General features: G+C 39.3%; 1 pseudogene; it reads right to left on the bottom strand.

Moving 5' to 3' along the window:
• Positions 1 to 21370, bottom strand: part of LOC132018266 (chromobox protein homolog 3-like) — a 48732-nt pseudogene that overhangs the window by 10410 nt on the left and 16952 nt on the right.

Genomic DNA, 21370 nt, shown 5'->3' with positions numbered 1-21370 from the left:
TGACCCCAGGACCCTGGGATCATGACCTGAGCAGAAGGCAGACACTTACCCAACTGAGCTACCCAGGCGCCCTTCCAAAAACACAGTTTTAAAGAATAAAAACTGATATATGAAACCATAACTGATCCAAAGCGTGTGAGTTCTTATTTTTAGTTCTACTCGGTGCCAGACGCTGCTGTACGTACCAGGAATACACCAGCTTTAAACGACAACAGCGCTCCCTGAGAATAGACCGAGTTTGAGAATTGAAAATTTTTGTTCACTGGAGGCATTTCATCAAGACTAGAAGACCGTGTTGCAGGGATAGTTTCTACTGAAGAGTAATCTGTAGCATTCATTTCAAATAAATAGAACATTAAAGCTTGAAGAAAATAATAATTTCATCCAACCACCCCACAAATGAAAAAGCATAATTTTTTACTCTAATTCCACAAAATGCTTATTTAACTCTGGCTGCACAGTAATATTTATGGAGCTGCTGTCACACACAGAAGGCCACAGAAACTGGGCATGAGTATGCTGAGGCTCGACCTAAAGCCAAGGAGAAAGGCACCTTTCCTAAATTATATCTCCCATACCTGAACAGGGTTGGCAGAATTCTAGAGTGGTCTGACCTGCTGCAGGACAATATACAATCTCATCAAAAGAAGAATTTATTGAAACATATGAGCAGTGGGGATTGGGTATAAGCAGTCATGGCCAAACTGCCTACTGGTTGAGAGGGGCCCAGCCTGATTATCTTTGGGGATGTGTTGGGAAAGGCTTGTTCAATCACGCTGTGATCATGAATGGCGCCGTGAGCAATAGCCTTGGGTGGCCGGTGGGAGCCATTCTGTGTGGAGCTCTTATGCTCCACCCTACTATTTCCATAAGTGAGTGAGGGTGTGGAGTCACTGCATTTACTAGTGTTGATGATGCATAACTCAGGAATGCACCAGGAGATGATGGTTGGCACTTCTGGTCTCCGCCTCTTTACCAGGGAGTGCACTGTTTTCAACTTGCAAAATTAATATACACTTTGAGGATTCTGACACCATAAAACATAATGGCAAAGTCTCTCTGTCTTCCCCCATGATATTTTTGGATGTGCCTATGGGTACATTTAACATATAGCATACAAAATGCCCATTTGCAAGATATGGTAACAACTACTATTAAGTATAACAAATAACACAGACAACTGTATTTTCTTCTTCTTCTGCCCATTTGGCTACAATATTCCCACTTTTTGTTCTGTTTTGTGCTCCTCAAATCCTAAAGGTGATGTTCAAATAGCTGAGTCCCCCCCCCCCTTTTTTTAAAGATTTTATTTTTTTGTTTGACTCACAGAGAGAGAGAGACAGAGAGAGAGAGCACTCAAGCAAGGGGAGCCCAGGTAGAGGGAGAAGCAAACTCCGTGTTGAGCAGGCAGCCAAGTTCAGGACTTGATCCCAGAAGCCCAGGATCATGACCAGAGCTGAAGGCAAATGCTTAACCAACTGGCCACCCACGGACCCTAAATAGATGAGTTCTAAATATACAGCTCACACTTGAACCCTTGCTAACTCCTAGATGCATATATGCAATGCCTGATTGATATTTCCTTTTAAAGTTGACTCTTATCTACTTCCCCAAACCTATTTTCCCTCAACATTTCCCTCAAGCTGTAAATGTGCCTTTCTTAATTTCTCCTTTTCCAATATCTAATCTATTCATAAATGAGCTCCCCTCTCAAATACATCCTTAATCTGTTTGTGTCTTTTTGCTCTCTGCTGCTGCCACCATACCGGCCTGGTAAAAACTGCCATCACATATGCTCCAGATTTTGCGAAAACCTTCAAAATTGCTCTCCTACGTCCACTCTTCCTGTCTACCATTCTTTTTCACAACAACCAAAATCACTGAAGAGAAAAAATACATAAGGTTTAAATGTTCTCGAGATCATCCCCCATGTAAAATCCTTCGTGAGGGAGCCTGGGTGGCTCAGTTGTTTAAGCATCTGCCTTCAGCTCAGGTCATGATCCCAGGGTCCTGGATCGAGCCCCGAGTTGGGCTCCTTGCTCAGCGGGGGTTTGTTTCTTCCTCTACCTCTCCTCCTGCTCATGCTCTCTATCTCACACTCTCTCTCAAATAAATAAATAAAATATTTAAAATAAAATAAAAATAAAGTCCTTCATGAGTTTCCATTACACATAGAATAAAATTCAAGCTCCTCATCACTGTCTGTAAGATCCTATGTAACCTGGCTGTCCATCTCAGCCCCATTTCAGACCATTCCCTGCTCTCACATTATGCTCCAGCCACTCTTCTCTGTTCTGCTGACTCACCAAAACTATTTTCACATCAAGACATTTGCACATGTGCCCTCTGTCCAAAATGCCCTTTCCCCTGATCTTTGTAGGACCTTAGGACCACTCAGGTCTGTTTAAATGTCTGCTCAGAAAGGTTCCCTGATCTTCACATTTAAAGCAGATCTCCCCCAGCCCATCACACTCTATCACCTTATCTTGTTTGGATTATCCTATAGCAATTTTCAATAAAATTCTAAAAAATTTCTAAAAAAAAAAATTCAACTAAAATGGTCTTACTTGTTTTCTAAGTTATAGTCTGTATCCCACTATTAAAGCATGAACCCCCTAAAAGTAGTGGTCTATCTGTCTTATTCACCACTGTATCCTCAGTGCCTGAAACAGAGACATGAGAGTATGTGGTAGGCACACAATGAATATTTGTTGAAAGATCTGGCTTTTCCTTAGAGCATGAAGCATGTTTCAAGGTAAAATACCCAGGCGGGGTATAAAGTCCATTTGCTTACTTATGATAAAAGATGCAACCCAAAGATTCAGAGACCACCTAGTTTGCTTTTCTAATTAACTCCTTTCTCAGGCTCATTAACATGAATTAAATTTCTGCCTCTTGGACATGAGCGATAATAGACATTGCCAGTTCATCGAGTCTGACCCCTGCTTTTCACAAAAGGCATAAGCCTAGACTATTGGGTATTTTTAATATAGTAAAAAATTAACATGTGTCATTTTATTCTTGGAGAACACTGGTGTCATTGGAGGAACTCTTTATGAATTCTTACAGTCACTGACAAAGTCTCCTTCCTTGCCTAAACTTTCATTAGACTCCTCTGAGTACGGTTCCTAACTAGGCCTCAACCTTTGCCTATAGAGAACTTGTAGCTTTCAACACAAATGACTTCACCCACCTCCCACATTAAGACTTGAACAAACACAAATATAGTTTTTATCAGCTCAAATCTGTGTTCGTAGCATGAGGACCCAAGGCCCCTCAAAATGCCGTGCCTGAGAAAACTCAGCATTGCCTAAAGAATTTATTGTTTGTCCTAGACAAAACCTGCCTATAAGCCCCTGACCTCCCTTTTCTTGGAATATTTACTTTAGAAAATACGTGATTGTAAATCTTTTCTCTGTCCTTCAGATTGTGTATTCTACAATCCAGGAATGCCTTTCTCAGGATATGGGACCATCCTTTTGAAATGTAATCATCAAGAAAGATAGGGTTTTTATCTCCTAGGCTCTGTGGGGGAGTATAACTTCGACCTCCATTAGCAGACACAGATGGGCTCACCACACTGACCACCCACCTCCCAACACACTGTATCCTGCAATTCTTTCTTTCCTTCTTTTTCTTTTTCTTTTTTTTTTTTTTAAACACTCGGGACTTAAAAAGCCTCCTGCCTTCAGTTTGCAGAACTTACCTCAGTTCTATACTGAAGTCTCTCCCATGCTGCAGTAGCTTGGGTAAAATCTGTCTTGCTTCTTTAATAAGAGTCCAGTGAATGGTTTCTCTTTAACATCATGAGCCAGCCAGTTACTATGTGTGACATGTTTGGTTCCGTCTCAGTGTAGGAGATTTCTCATAGATGGTGTACTACATCTAGCCAGCATTTTCAGCTCCCCAAGATGATATTCTTCAGGAATAGTTCTTTTTTTCCCCTTAAGTCTTTAATTCCAGTTAGCTAACATACAATGTAATATTAGTTTTAGGTGTACAATACAGTGATTCAACACTTCCATATATCACCCAGTGTTTATCACAGCAGGAGCACTCCTTAACCCCCATCACCCATTTAACCCATACCCCCACCCACCTCCCCTCTGCTAACCATCAGTTAGTTCTCTCTAGTTAAGAGTTTGTTTGTTGGTTTTCCTCTCTCTCTTTTTTTTCCCCTTTGCTCATTTGTTTTCTTTCTTAAATTCTACATGTGAGTGAAATCATATGGTGTTTGTCTTTCTCTGAATGACTTATTTCCTTTTGCATAATACTTTCTAGTTCTTTCATGTCATCACAAATGGTAAGATTTCATTCTTTCACATGGCTGAGTAACATTCCATTTGTGTGTGTGTGTGTCATTTTTTTATCCATTCATCAGTTTAGGGACACTTGGGCTGCTTCCACATCTTGGCTCTTGTAAATAATGCTGTAGTAAACAGGTGCATGTATTCGTTTGAATTAGTGTTCTTGAATTCTTTGGGTAAATACCCACTACTGTAATTGTTGGATCATATGATAGTTCTATTTTTAACTTCTTTTTTCCATTACCTCCATACTGCTTTCCAGAGTGGCTGTAGCAATTTGCATTCCCACCAACAATACACAAGGGTTCCTGTTTCTCTCCATCCTTGCCAATAATTGTGTTGTTGATTTTAGCCATTTTGACAGGTGTAAGGTGATATCTCATTGTAGTTTTGATTTGCATTTCCCTAAGGATGAATTATGTTGAGTATCTTTTCATGTGTCTGTTGGTCGACTGTATGTCTTCTTTGGAGAAATGTCTATTGATGTGTTCTGCCCTTTTTAAGTTGGATTATTTGGCTTTTGGTGTTGAGTCTTAGAAGTTCTTTATATATCTCAGATACTGACCCTTTACTGGATATGTCATTTGCAAATACTTCCTCCCATTCCATAGGTTGTCTTTTAGCTTCATTGTTTGTTTCCTTCACTGTGCAGAAGCTGTGTATTTTGAGGAAGTCCCAATGGTTTATTTTTTTTGTTTCTTTTCCCTTGCCTCAGAGGACCCATAGAAAGAAGTTGCTATGGCTGATGTCAAAGAAGCTATTGACTGTGTTCTTTTCTAGGATCAGGAGTGTTTCTTAACCCTGTCTTCACTGTGATAGGAAATGGGCTCAAGAAATGTCCTAGGGATGGATCTTTATCTTAAAATAAAAAAAAAAAAAAAAGGTAGATTTAGGCCCTGAAGTAATGCGCAGACACCTACATTTCCAAGCCTGTCTGTATCACCTGAATTCAAGCCACCCTGGATTCCTTTTATTATCTTATTTTAGCCTTGCAGTCTTGACTGATTGTGGGAACTACAAGTTCAGCAGATAGTTGGTTATTGGGCCTGGGCTCATGGGATGGATCTGAGCTTGGAGACCCAAAACTAAAGTACTCAACATTCAGCTGTATATTGAGTAGAGAAGATTACCCACCAAGAATGGGTTAACTGAGAAGAGAGCTAAGGACAGAACCTCTTAGGAAACACCAGTGTGTTCAGAAAGGGTGGAGGACCTTACTGCCCAGCTTTTACATATCCGAGCACATATAGAAAATAACATTTGCAAGGGTTTCTATATGGGCTTGGTAAAATTTTTCATTACTTTCTGTATTCATTTCCTAGGACAGCACAAAAAGTATTGCAGACCAGGTGGCTTTAAACAATAGAGATGTATTGTTTCAGTTCTGGAGACTTTCAGTCCAAAATCAAGATATTGGGAGAGTTGTGATCCTTTTGAAACATGTAGGGGAAATCCTTCCTTGCGTCTTGTGGCTTGCCAGCAATCTTTGTCTTTCTTTGGCTTGCAATGGTATAACTCCAATATCTGCCCTTGTCGTTACATGGCATTCTTCCTTTGAGTCTCCTCTGTCTTCAGTAACCATCTTTTTGCAAGGACACCCGTCATATCAAATCAAAGAGTCCACTCTACTCCTGTATGACCTCAACTTCATTAATTGCATCTGTCATGACCCTATTTCCCCATAAGATCATAATCTGAGGCACTGGTTGTTAGGACTTCAACATATCTTTTTTTTGGGGGGGGGGTGCGCAGCACAATGCATTCCGGAATAATTTCTTTTTATTCCATAACTACAATAAGAAAATTAAAAGTATGGGTGCTGGGGTGCCTGTGTGGTTCAGTGGGTTAAAGCCTCTGCCTTCGGCTCAGGTCGTGATCCCAGGGCCCTGGGATCGAGCCCCACATCAGGCTCTCTTTTCCGTGGGGAGCCTGCTTCCTCCTCTCTCTCTGCCTGCCTCTCTGCCTACTTATGATCTCTGTCTGTCCAATAAATAAATAAAATCTTTAAAAAAAAAAGTATGGGTGCTAAATGTTGAATTTATATAGTATTGCAACAGACTTTCTAATATCAGATTTTATGTTTGCAATGGAATGGATAAACTTTCTAATAATGTATAATCCCTTCAGATTATTTTTCTCTTCCAAAACCTTCAATTATTTTTCTCTTCCAAATTTCTTTGAATGAAGCTATGAACAGGAGAATATGCAACATGATTCAGAACACAGCATAGCAGGGCATAGATAAGGTGATCATTTCAGATAAGACGATCATTTCTCGACATCTTGGGGAAAGAGGTGATCTGTATTTCTTCATAAACACTGTTTTAAAGATGTAACTCATATGATTCTCCAGGAGCTGGAGCCCAAGAGAATGCATTGGGGACCTATCATCATCTGATGGGACATCAGAGGCAGTCTCTAGGGAGAGTTAGGGAGTCAGAGGCTGTAGGAGCGTCTGCCTCTGCCAGGAATGTCAGGCAGTGACAAGCAGCCATGGAAGGCAAGAGGGAATGGCAGCAATGTCTGGTAGCTCTTTTAGCATCTTCATCACAAATATTCAGTGGGATTTAGGTGGTGGCATTGCCACTGGGGCCTGAGAGGCAGAGGGAGACTTCTCCTCCGTGGGGCAGAGAGTGCACCTCTCTGCTTGAAGAGGGAGAGGAGGGCCATTGGGAAGCTAGGAGTGAGGGAACAAAGGACTTTCACTGACTTGGTGACCTCCGCTGGGCCGCAGCTGGGCATTAAGAGCAGGTCAAACCCAACCACTTTCAGGAGGAGACAGGGCCTGATCACTGATAGGTTTTAGAAGTTTAAAGCTTTTCTCTACCAACGTAGCATCCCAGGAAATTACTGAGCTGGAGTAGGAGGTCTGATCAAAAGTATTTTTGCAGGGTGCTTGTGTGGCCCAGTGGGTTAAAGCCTCTGCCTTCAGCTCAGGTCATGATCCCGGGGTCCTGGGATTGAGCCTCACACTGGGCTCTCTGCTCTGTGGAGAGCCTGCTTCCTCTTCTCTCTCTGCCTACTTGTGATTTCTATCTGTCGAATGAATAAATAAAATCTTTAAAAAAAAAAAAAAAGAAGAAGAAAGAAAGTGTTTTTGCAACCAATTTAGCACTGCTGCTCTAGGCCAGGATCTTGTTCTTGGAATCCACGGTCCTCGTGACCAGCAGAGTTCTGTTGGAGCTAAACACTGTGGGTGCCATGACTGGGGGCACATTGGCTTGAGAATCAAAGTAGTGAAAAGGTAGACAGAGGTGTTACAGGCTTTAAGGCCTCTCAGCTGGTATATGAGGGAGTCGGGTTCTAGACGCCCACATGCCCTGTCATCTTAAAACAGATGTGGCTATTTTCTTCTGTTCAGAGAAGATTGATTCTCAGATTCTTGATCATCAACATTGGTGAGAAATTTACTTAAATAATTAAAAAAAAGTAAGGGGGAGCATGTGTAGCTCAGTGGGTTTAGTGTCCAACTCTTGATTTTGGCTCAGGTCAAGATCTCAAGGTCATTAGACTAAGCTCCACACTCAGTGGGGTGTCTGCTTCTCTCCCTCTTCCTCTCCCTTTGGCCCTCCCTTGCTGGCATGTGCATGCTCTCTCTATTTATTTCTCTAAGATAAATCTTTGAAAAAAGAGAACATTTTTATAAGCACTCAGAAGTTTATGATGTTTAAAACTATATTTAAAGGTATTATCACTCATTTTTTATTGACAAACATAATAGTACATTTCCTGTAAAGATGAGAATGTATTTTGAATCCAATCAAATTTTCTCTTTTCTAGAAAAAAAAATTTTTTTAATTTGAGAGAGAGAGAGAGTTCATGAGGAGAGGGAGGGGGAGGGGGAGAGACAGAAAGAGAGAGAATCTCAAGCAGACTCCCTACTGACCATGGAGTCTGACATGAGGCTCAATCTCAGCCCTGAGATCATGACCTGAGCCAAAGTCAAGAGTCAGTTGCTTAACCACCTGAGCCACCCCAGTGCCCCCCACTCAAGTTTTCTCTTGAATGCATTGTAAGGATAGTTGTCCTGCAACTACCTTGGAGACTACTGGAAGTGTAGGTGGCACTATATATTTGAAGACAGAAGTTGGTCCTTTGCTGCTCCAATGGGAGGGAACCACTTCTACCTTCTCCACCATTACCGTGTTCTACTCTTTTTGGCCTTGCCAACCTAAATAAAGTGACAAACTGAGGCAATCTCAAAAATGTCAAAAAGGTAAGTTTTTAGGGCACAGCAGAGGAATTGCAGTTCAGGACATGTAAATGGTGAAATGGTAAAATGGTAAAAGGCAAGTCCCTTGAGGGTTTGGGGAGGACTGCATTTATGGGCAAGAATGTAAAGAGAAGAGAGCTCAGTTAGAGTCTGTGGAAACCAAAACCAAGTGGAGACCAACTTTGAAAATTCCCGAGAAGACAGAATCAGTCCAGTCACACAAACAGCTCAAGTCAGCTTATTTTGTGAGACCAGCCTGAGCCGGGTCATTTCTTACCGATGCCTCCCGAAGCCATAACTGGAACTTCCCAAAGTTGATATGAGGCAATCCCTGACCAATTCCCTGTCATTTAAGAAAATTCCAATATTATCAGTGTTCTATGAATCAGGCATTTATAGGAAATCGATATCCCAGTCCTTAAGTTTAATATTCCTGCAGACACATGTGTGAGATTTTCCCATTTTATATCCTTCAGTTCTATTTTAGACTAAAATTCCTTCTCATGCTACTAAAGTCTATGTGCAACTTGTCCTTTACTTGAGCTACTCAATAGAGCAGTGAGTTCTGTGTGTTGTGGAAAGGAGACACACTTTCTGAAAGGCAGAGAGAGACCATATCTTACAACTTTTATGACAGTTTATTGTTATAATTGTTCTATTTTATTATTAGTTATTGTTGTTCCTCTCTTTACTGTGCCTAATTTATGAATTAAACTTTATCATATGGGGAAAAATGATATAGAGAGAGTTTGATACTACCTATAGTTTCAGGCATCCTTTGAGGGTCTTAGAACGTATCCACCATGGATAAGTGGGGGCACTACTGGAGGTTGCTGGAAGGTTGCCCCAGTGAACCCAGCTCTACCATTTTAAGCCTAGATGAGGTTTACTTCAGTGTTCAGCCAGAGGAGGAGCATGTTCTAGAGAAAGTGTTCCTAGATAAAAAACTTGCTTTCCTTTCCCATCATATTTTCATGGTAGAGCAGTTAAACTGGGAAATAGACATGTGTAGATTTGAAGTGGTGTCAGGCAAAGCTACATGTAATTACAGTTCTATATCCTTAAATCCTGGAATTGAACCTACCTTTGAAATCAAACCATTTCACTTTGTTCACAGAACTATACGATTACAACTATGTGGACCATTTAATAGTTGGTTTATCTTAAGAAAACATCAAAAACTATTTTTGAATGACTATTTCCACTTTCTGAAAACTGATGTCAGAGTAAAATTGACACCAAGTTAATGTAACTGTCCCTCAGAACAACGTACTGCTTAAAATATAATCTACGAGAAATTATACTAGTTACCAAACATGCTTAGATACAGCCTTAAGAAGAACATGTACTGGCAACAGGCCTCTGGGGGGGAGGACAATATAGGTCCTTGAAGCCAAGCAGCTGGGAATGCCCGGCTTGATCAGGATGGAGCCCCGCCTGCTTCATTTTCCCGTTATCTCCCCTTGCCCAGAGAGCATCAGCAGTTAGTTAGACAATCCTTTTGTTTGGGTTTTCTCACTATAGGTCATGTACTAGTGACCAGACGTATCTTGCCTTTCTTCTTACGCATCTACAAGACTCATGGTCACTGTGTAACCTATTCCAGCTTCTCTGTTGGTTGTTAATCACTTTCTAATAAATATGAGACTGAGGAGTTGTTCAGGGTGACAGTCTTTTCTATTGTCGTCCCCTGCCCCCATTCTCTTGCAGCTGATTTCTTTGTGCCTCATTCTTCTCCCGTGTGCTGTCAGGAGGTGGCAGTTAAGTAGGCAAGAAAGACTTTACTCACGCCTGTTGCATTAGGGGAGAGATGTCAGAACTAACTCGGAACTAAAATTCACTGAAGCAGAAAATGTAGGGCTTTTTAAATGCTGGGGTTAGGTAGTGGGAAAGTACTAAAAAACATTTGGGTGGGGATCCATAGGCCATAAGTTTGCTATTTGGCTTTATCCAAAAAAATAATAAACTCGTAATTCTGTAACCTGGAGAAAGGTGCCCATTGAAGTTAGGCTTTGACCCTCCCACTGGAACTGGAAGAGAGGGGTGCTAACTTCTTTGATGATTAATATTTCAAAGAGTTGGCTCCCAAGTCATTGAGAAAGATATTCCTGGGTTGCAAAACCAGGAGAATGCTCTTAAAAGATCTACCTCAAAGGCTCAATGAAATCATTTACAATTATAAGTTTTCTAAAGAAAATGAGCTAAGAGAAAGGAAGTCGGGGGCTCCAGTGTGAGGAAGAAGACTATCTGAAGATTAGTCAGGCTGAGGAGAAAGGTTAAGGCCATCTCTGTTGTTGGTCACATGATGAATTTTCTTTTTTTTTTTTTTTTTAAGATTTTATTTGTTTATTTGACAGACAGAGATCACAAGTAGGCAGAGTGGCAGGGAGAGAGAGAGAGAGGGAAGCAGGCTCCCTGCTGAGCAGAGAGCCTGATGCGGGACTCGATCCCAGGACCCTGAGATCATGACCTGAGCCGAAGGCAGCGGCTTAACCCACTGAGCCACCCAGGCCCCCACATGATGAATTTTCATTTAAAATTGAAATAATATTTGCTCAATCTATTTACTCAGTAGTATGTCAAACTCTATTTCTTGTTTTCTGGAATGAAAGTGCCATCTATTTTAACTTTTGCAAACCTCATGGGGAGAACATTCTGCATAGACTAGAACATTCTGCAATGAGGGGACTGTTCTATAATGCGTGCTGTCCAATCCAGTAGCCACTAGCCCCATGTGCCTACTAAGCACTTGACATGTAGCTAGTGACCCTGTGGGACTGAATTTTTAATTTTAGTTGATTAAATTTAAATAATCACATGTGGCTAGTGGCTGCCATATTGGACAACGCATCCTCCAAATCTATCTCACAATCAGTTTTTCTGCTTCTGTCTTTAAATCGCTTCATCAAATGTAGTGTCTATGACCTGGGCTATCAGTGGAGCACAGGAATACTTACATTCAGTCCACAGGATGGTGGTGAGAATTAAGATATTGTATGTAAAGTGCCTTCAAAATGCTTCCTACAAAAGAGATAGCCAACAATGCTGGTTTCCTTTTCAGCCTCCTTCAGGGGAGCACAAAATCACTGTGGCAGGGTCTTTACAGTCTAGAACACAATAAACAATAGGGCCTTGGTTAGGTGGATGTTTAGGAACAGATGTGCTCATGTTCATCCTTGTTTCAAGGCAAAAAGAACTCTTGCTCTTCTGAGATGCACAAGAAGTTAGTTAATCTTGAACACAGTCACCTTCTTTATATTGACTTCAATAAAAAAGTCAGATGTTAAAATCAGAAATTGCAAGCATTTGGGTTACTCTCAATATTGATTTAATATTAATCATCTATTGCATGATATTGATGCACTCTTTCCCATGGAATATTGAAATAAACAAAAGCTAGGTAAAGACTAAATCAGAACATACATTGTCTGAAGTTTCCTCTGATCCAAATAAATGATTTTATATTATATAGATTACATATATATGTGTGTGTTTTTAAAAGAATGTATCTCTTCTACGGACAGTGCATTTTACCTTTAAAAATGTGGGATACACAGAAGAGGAAAGGAAAAAAAAGCATATATAATGGAGGAAAGAGAATAAATTTGGCAAACAAGTTTCAGCAGAGTATGAAGATCTTGGCTACTGCAATTAGCCTTACTCTAAAGGGCAGTTACTATAGCCTAAGCCATCAGGAATTCTATTACCAAGCTGTAGATACAAGGCTGGTTTCTCCCAGATACTTTTCTCTCCTATGTGTGATGTTTCCTCCTCTGTTGGTCACTGTCATGTATTGTCACTTGTGTTCAATAGTGTCGTCCCAAATTTCCCTTGGGAATTGTACAGTGATAAGTTGTCCCTAAGAGATGGTAATATTTTTATAACTTGATTGGTGTATTTATATGAAAGAATAATTATTTTGAATAAACTACATTTACCCTTCTGATTCAAGAGTTTGGAATGTTCCATTCAACCAAAAGCAGAATAATGGAGCATCTGATCTCAGATCCCACCACACTGACATGTAAGAATAAATGAATTTAGTAGTTTATTTCATTGATTTAAATATGCAGATGTCATATACTGCCTTTTTATTCTGAATCTTAATGCCAAGCAGGTATGATCCATTACTCAAGAGCTTAAAAAGTTTCTTTGTTTAAGCAAAATTTACTTAACACAATACAATTTTATACAATATAGAAATGATGAGGCCTGGCTACATATCTCTAAAATAAGTGCTAATAATCCATTTAAGATATTTAGTTTACAAAATAATTATATTTAGTTCACAGAATAAGACACAGCTACAGATGTTCCTCAATTTACAGTGGGATTACATCCCAATAAACCTGCCATCAACTGAAAATATCATAATTTGAAAGTGCATTTAATACAACCTAACCTACTGAACATCCTCACTTAGCCCAGCCTCCCTTAAACTGCTACAAACACTTACATTAGCCTATAGTTGGGCAAAATCATCTAATACAAATCCTATTTTGTGATGAGGTGTTGAATATCTCATGTAATTCACAGAATACTGTACTGAAAGTGAAAAACAATGGTTGTGTGGGTACAGAACGCTTGTCAGCGGATTGGTTATGTTCGCCTGTGATCACGTGGCTGACTAGGAGCCCAGCGGCCCCTGAGCAGGGTCACAATAGAGAATGTGCCACACACCACGAGCCCAGGAAAAGATCAAGAATCAGAATTCTAAGTAGTTTTTACTGAATGTGTATTGCTCTGGTGTCATTGCAAAGTCAAAAAATTGGAAGTCAAATCATCATCAGTCAAGGACCTGTGTGTGCATAACAATGATTCCTTTGCTAGATAAACAGGAATGAAGGAAACTAAATTTGCCTGGTAAGTTTCCTGTGCCAGGTGCACATATAGGAAAGACTCTTCTAATCCTATTTTGTGAAGACATTTCTAGTTCCCATCTACCCTGTGCTGAATTCCCTTGACATAACATAATATAAAGTCACCTTTATGTTGTGATGACTGATTAAACATACTAATATTTTATATTCTACAAATATATAACTTGATTTCACTTTCAATTTCTATACCAATTAAAAAGCAAATTAGTTTCTCACAGATAGCTACTGAACTCAGCATAGACTTTTATGCACATTATCTAGGAATATCCTTATTTATAAGCATTAAAAAGCTAAACAAAAAAAATTAGCAAAGATTGGGAAGTGCTTAAGATTTCAGAAAAATATTCTGTGACAATGTTAGTCCCTTATAATAATTTAGAAGCCTTGATATATTGTTAACCTCTGATTCATAAATAATCCTTTTGCAGGATATCTTTTGTCCACATATCTAAATGTAACTCCTCTCAACCTGAGTTAATCAATCAATCAAGTAATTAATTAATTGTTCACCAGTATCTGATTTACATTAACCCCTTAAAAGAAACTTCAGGATTTGATTTTTAAAAATTATTTTTTTGTAATTTCATTTTTTTCAGTGTTCCAAGATTCATTGTTTATGCACCAGACCCAGAACTCCATGCAATATGTGCCCTCCTTAATACCTACCACCAAGCTCACCCAACTCCCCCCAATCCCCTTCCCCTCCCAAACCCTCAGTTTGTTTCTCAGAGTCCACAGTCTCTCATGGTTTGTCTCTCCCTCCAATTTCCCCCAATTCACTTCTCTTCTCTACCTCCCAGTGTTTTCCGTGCTATTCCTTATGCTCCACAAGTAAGTGAAACCATATGATAATTGACTCTCTCTGCTTGACTTATTTTACTCAGCGTAATCTCTTCCAGACCCATCCGTGTTGATACTAAAGTCGGGTATTCATTCTTTCTGATGGAGGCATAATATTCCATTGTATATATGGACCATATCTTCTTTAACCATTTGTTTGTTGAAGGGCATTTTGGCTCTTTCCACAGTTTGATGACTGTGACCATTGCTGCTATGAACACTGGGGTACAGATGGCCCTTCTGTTCACTACATCTGTATCTTTGGGGTAATTACGCAGTAGCGCAATTACAGGGTCTTAGGGTAGCTCTAATTTTAATTTCTTATGGAATCTCCACACTGTTTTAAAGTGGCTGTACCAACTTGCATTCCCACCAACAGAGTAAGAGGGTTCCCCTTTCTCCACATCCTCTCCAACATTTGTTGTTTTCTGTCTTATTGATTTTGGCCTTTTTAACTGGTATAAGGTGGTATCTCAATGTGGCTTTGATTTTGATATCCCTGATGGCTAATGATGACCAAGACCTGATGGATTCCCTGGAGAATTCTACCAAACATTCAAAGAAATACTGAAATATATTTTCATGAAGAAATATATTTTCATGAAGCTGTTTAAAAAAATAGAAACAGAAGGAAGACTTCCAGATTCTTTCTATGAAACCGGCATTACCCTGATCCCCAAACCAGGCAAAGACAGCAACAAAAAGAATAATTTCAGACCAATATCCCTGATAAATATGGATGCTAAGATTCTCAACAAGATCCTAGCTAATAGGATCCAATGTACATTAAAAAGATTATCCAGGGGTGCCTGGGTGGCTCAGTGGGTTAGGCCTCTGCCTTTGGCTCAGGTCATGGTCTCAGGGTCCTGGGATTGAGCCCCACATCCGGCTCTCTGCTCAGCAGGGAGCCTGCTTCCCCTTCTCTCTTACTGCCTGCCTCTATGCCTACTTGTGATCTCTCTCTCTCTCTCTGTCAAATAAATAAATAAAATCTGAAAAAAATAAAAATAAAAAAGATTATCCACCATGACCAGCTGGGATTTATCCCTGGGATGCAAGGGTGGTTTAACATTTGCAAATCAATCAATGTGATAGAACAAATCAATAAGAGAAGAGAGAAGAACCACATGGTCCTCTCAATTGATGCAGAAAAAGCATTTGAAAAGATACAGCAGCCATTCCTAATTAAAATGCTTCAAAGTTTAGGGATAGAGGGAACATTCCTCAACTTCATAAAATCTGTCTATGAAAAACACACAGTGAATATCATTCTCAATGGGGAAAAGTTGACAGCTTTTCCTTTGAGATCAGGAACACAACAAGGATGTCCACTCTTGCCACTGTTGTTCAACATAGTATTAGAAGTCCTAGCAACAGAAATCAGACAACAAAAAGAAATTTTAAAAGGTATTCAAACTGGCAAGGAGGAAGTCAAACTCTCTCTCTTCACAGATGACATGAAACTTTATATGGAAAACCCAAAATACTTCACCCCCAAACTACTAGAACTCATACAGCAATTCAGTAATGTGGCAGGATACAATATCAATGTGGAGAAATCAGTTGCTTTCTTATACACTAACAATGAAAATACAGAAAGGGAAATGAGAGAATTGATTCCATTTACCATAGCACCAAGAACCATAAGATACCTGGGAATAAATCTAACAAAAGAGGTAAAGGATCTGTACTCGAGGAACTACAGAACACTCATGAAAGAAATTGAAGAAGACACAAAAAGATGGAAGAGCATTCCATGCTCATGGATTGGAAAAGTAAACATTGTTAAAATGTCTATACTGCCTAGAGACATCTATACTTTCAATGCCATCCTGATTGAAATTCCACTGCATTTTTCAAAGAGCTGGAACAAACAATCCTAAAAATTGTATGGAACCAGAAGAGACCCTGAATTGCTAAGGAAATGTTGAAAAAGAAAAACAAAACTGGGGGCATCGTGTTGCCTGATTTCAAGCTTTACTACAAAGCTATGATTACCAAGACAGCATGATACTGGCACAAAAACAGATACATAGACCAGTGGAACAAAGTAGAGCCCAGATATGGACCTGCAACTCTATGGTCAAATAATCTTCGACAAAGCAAGAAAGAATATACAGTGGAAAAAAGACAGTCTCTTTAATAAATGGTGCTGGGAAAATTGGACAGCTATGTGTAGAAGAATGAAACTTGACCATTATCTTACACTATACACAAAGATAAACTCAAAATGGATAAAAAATGTCAATGTGAGGCAGGAAGCTATCAAAATCCTAGAGGAGAACATAGGCAGTAACATCTTGGACATTGGCCACAGACAGCTCTTTCAAGACATGTCTCCATCAGCAAAGAAAACAAAAGTGAAAATGAACTTTTGGGACTTCCTCAAGATCAAAAACTGCACAACAAAGGAAACAGTCAGCAAAACAAAGAGACATCCCACGGAATGGGAGAAGATAGCCGCAAAATACACTACAGACAAAGGGCTGATATCCTAGGTCTCAACACACTCAACAGATCTCAACAGAACTCAAGAGATCTCAACATTTCAACATACAAACTCAACACACACAAAACAGATAGTCACGTCAAAAAACGGGCAGAAGACATGAACAGACACTTCTCCAAAGAAGACTTGCAAATGGCTACCAGACACATGAAAAAATGTTCGGGGAGGTTCAAATAAAAGAAGATTCTGAATATATTCAAGGTGTAAGGTAACAAGTAGCTCCTATAGAACGTATTCTCATTTTGAGGTGATTTGTATCAGCTAATCCTATCATGGCTAATACTATAATAGTTAGACTAATGCGTTCCAAGAATGACGTCTGGCACATTGCCAATATTCTTTTTTCTTTGTTTGACTCCTTTCACAGTTCATGATATGAACTTTGCTTAGACATTCATATGGAACAATTACCACCACAATCATTGTACAATTTGCTTTCTTCATTGAAAACTTTCCATTTTATAGTTTTGAGGTTTTCGTTTTTATTTTCACTTGCAGATTATAGGAGCAATTGCATTTGAAACGGGTATATTTCTGTGTGCACTTTCCAAGGCATTCAGCTAGGATTAAGGGATAACGTCTCAGCAATTGTGTGAGTTCACATTCTTGGGTTCCAAGCAATAGTTTCAGAAAAGTTTTCTTTTCTTTTTTGTGATTGCCACATAAAGAAATCCTATTACAGAATCAATTCCTGTCATGAATGGGCTGATTCTATCATAGAATCACAGAATTTTAGAGTTGGATCTAGTCCAGCATCTCACTCAGTTCAAGAATCCATATCTAGCATAATTTAGCACCCTTGATAAATGACCATCTAGCCTTGGCTCAAGTGAGGGAAAGTTCATCTCCATAAAATCCCCCAAATCTTGCTCTGTTTATGGCATAGTACAAATCCCACTAAATTTAGAAACAGGCTGGATTATAATCCCAGTTCAAGCAAGCTGAGGTAGGGCAAAGTTACTTATCTTCTCTGAGCTTTTTTACTTCCTTGCCTATTTCTGTCCTGTAAGTGCTCAAAGGATAGCTAATGATAAACTATGAACATAAAACGAGTTAATATAAAATATGCTTTGTGACTGATACCCCCACCTCTGCTTTTTCTGTCTCCACAGAAAGAAAATTCTTTTTTTCTGGTAAGCCCCAAACTGCCTCTCCATAAGTTAATTCATTCAATAAAGAGTTATAGGAACACTGTCAAGGTACTGTATATAACTGTGAACAAGGTAGAAGGAACCACATTCTCAAGGAAGCTATATTCCAGTGAGAAAACACAGTCCAACAGTCAATAAGTAAATGAATTAAGTTTAAAGGGAAAAAAAATCAAATGAATAGAAAGCAATAACGTGTTTTACAGAAAATTAAAATAGGGTAACATACTCATTACTAGGTGGCTACTTCAGCCAAGACATTGCTGAGGAAATCTCATTTATGCTGAAATCTGAATGACAATTATACCTCTTGATCCTCCTCATGCTTTCTGGAGCAGCCCACTTAAAAAGAAAGAAAGAAAGAAAAAACCCTTTCAAATTGTTGAAGACAGCTAGAATATCTTCCCTTAGAATTTTTTTTAAAGATAAACATCACCAGTCCCTCCAACTATTTCTTATATCCCATGATTTAAAAAAATTTTTTTTAACAGGGAAGACTCTGGGTTTATCAAGACTGTCTTTAAATGTGCATGTAGAATGAAAACGATTCTCTAGATGTAGCCTGAAACAAGGGAAATAGAATCCCTTCATCTGGATTCTGTGTTTCACCAGTGGTACACAAGCTTGCATTAGCTTTTTTTTTTTTTTTTTTTTTTTGTAGCAACTATAGCAAAATGCTGACTTAATTGTCATCAATGAGAAGCGCCTGGTCCCTCAGTGTGCACACTGGTTTCTCTACCAGAGCTTCCCATTTCCTTTTGCTACCATTTATCTTGTTCATTTCAACCTAATTCTTCCAGACTGCAGCGAGTTTTTGAATCTTAGAACTCTCTTCTACCTATTAACTCTTCTTTTAATCTCTGTGTCGGTCATCAATTTAGTTAATATGTTGCTAGACCTATCAAATAGATGTTTGGCAAATGCAAAGCTATTTCAGAGCCATGTTAAATTATTTGAGAAATACAATTTGCCCCTGGGAAAGAAAAGTCACATTACTATCGGTAATTTCCTCTGGTGCTTTCTAAATTATCTGTAGTAAGCATGACCTATTTTTAGAATCAGAATAAAAAGCTATAAATAAAAGACATATCCCATTATTTTTCAAAAGGTGTGCCTTCACATTTTCATCTAAAAAGCTGATGAGTGTTAAAGAATATAGAAAATGATAGAGCCCAGTGACATTCAATTAGAGATTTCCCTCTAGGCTGATTCAAGGCTGTTGATTTACCATCAGGGTTGTTAATTTAATCCAACTCTTCCTGGGCAATAGTAACATATGTGTAGTTTTTTCTTTCTTTCTTTTTTTTTTTTTTAAGATTTTATTTATTTATTTACTTATTTATTTATTTGGCACAGAGGGTGAGAGAGAGATTCAGCACAAGCAGGGGGAGCAGCAGAGGGAGAGGGAGAGAGGCTCCCTGCTCAGATCGCTGGACCATGGGATCATGCCTTGAGCCAAAGAAAAACGCTTAATCGACTGAGCCACCCAGGTGCCCCATTTGAATAGTTTATTAGTGTGGTGTGCTAACAACAGAACAATCCAGAAGAAGGCAGGCCTTTGATTCTAAGTCCTCCTATTTGTTACATTCTCAAAACACAAGATTGTCTGGTGGAATTTCTCTTCCTACTTCCTGGTTTAAAAGTATTTTTACCAAAAATTCCTAGAAATAATTATTAACTATTTGAGTCAATCAAGCAGAGAAAAAAATAATGTTCTCTTTTGCGCTAGCGCATGCTTAAAAAGCTAAACAAAAGAATTGAGAATCAAAAGTTTGAAACTTGAACTAAAACGAATACTCAAAGGGCCAAGAACACATTTCTGAGTGTGGGAAAACATTTGCCTTTGAGAAAAACTTAGAATCAAAAAGCCATTTTGCTGGGTGTGGGCAGATATTAGGCCTTATTCAGAGAAAAGGCTACATGATGTAATTGTTTTGATACAATATACACACAGAACACATTGACCTTGAGAAGTTCAGTTCTATTCAAATTTTTATCTCTTTATTTCCCTGAAGACCTGACATTTGACTCTGATTCTTTTTTTGTAAAAATTATCTTAAAACTTCATCTGTGTTTTTTTTCTAAGACTTGTCAGTAAAACCAGCAAAAGCAGGGGTCATCCCCTTAATAATATGGTTGTCTTCTCCAGCACCCAGATCACTCACTCATTTTAGGGCAAGAACTGAGGGAGAGCATGATGGGTGAGACTGTTGCACAGGCTGGGGTCAGGGAAGATGGGAAGGGCTGAGATAAAGAAGGACTTTTGGTTACTAAAACATAGCAATGGGCTTCTAACCAGTTTTCCTTGGAAAGAATGCATATGGTCTTGATAAATACATTTCTTACCTCCTATCAGGTCTCATATCAATGACACTCATTGATTTTGACTGAAACCTAAGAGAGAAAACTGCCACTCTGTGTTTTACCACTTAAGACAGAAGTCAGAGAGAGTCCCGGGGCATGCACAATCCCTGTCTCTTCAGGTTTGCCTCCACAAACATTTACTGACCTCCCGCTGAGCCCCCAAGCATTAAGAATTCAGAAATTAATGAAATGTAAGTCTTGCTCTCAAACAGTTCACAATCAAGAAGCAAAGAGATACACTAAAACAGATGCGACTTGGAGGTGAACCCATAAATGCTCCCATTATTTTATGATCACAAAAGGGGAAACCCTAATCCAGCCCTGCGAGATTCCAGAGGAAATTATACCCTCTAAGTCCGGACAATCCATTTCTCAGAGCAGCAAGCTCATTCCTGCCTCCCTAGAGTTTAGCTCCGGGCCTAGCCCATAGTAAGGGCTTAATAAACAACTGCTGAACTGAACTGAGTGTACTTTATTGACATAAAAAGTTTTATGCAAGACTTGAGGGCTGATTTAAGATGAACTATATATTCCCCTTAATGAGTCAGAGGATTCAGGTATATCCTGCTTATTTTTCCCACAGCACTTGTCCTACCCAATATTGTATATATTAGTGTATTTATTGTCTGCCAGTCCCCTACCCTGAAGAATAGAATATGGCAAAAGTGATGTGATGTCACTTCTGAAATTAGGTTATAAAAGACTGACTTCCATTTTGCTCATATTCTCTTTCTAGATCTTCTTGCTTGCTTGTTCTGACAAAGCAGGCTGCTATGATTGCTCTACCCTATGGAAGGCCTCAAAGAGCAAGCTCGGCCCACCAAGAACTGAATCCTGCTAACACCCTCGAGCTTAGCATCTGATTCTCCCAGGGGGTCGAACCTAGAGATGAAAGCAGCCCTGAGGCCACCTTGACCGCATCCTTGTGAGAGGCCCTGAACCAGGGCAACCATCTAAGCTGCCTTTGGATTCTTGACCTACAAAAGCTGTGAGATAAAAATGCTGTTATTTTAACCACTGTTTTGTGGCAATTTCTTACATATTAGTAGATAACAAGTACACCAAGAACTACCTTATCTACTGCCAGGAACACACTGATGTCCTAATTT

The sequence above is a fragment of the Mustela nigripes genome, chromosome 5, assembly GCF_022355385.1.
Source record: "Mustela nigripes isolate SB6536 chromosome 5, MUSNIG.SB6536, whole genome shotgun sequence".
NCBI lineage: Eukaryota > Metazoa > Chordata > Mammalia > Carnivora > Mustelidae > Mustela > Mustela nigripes.
The sequence above is the reverse complement of the archived record's forward strand: the minus strand, read 5'-3'. Positions and strand labels throughout refer to the sequence as shown.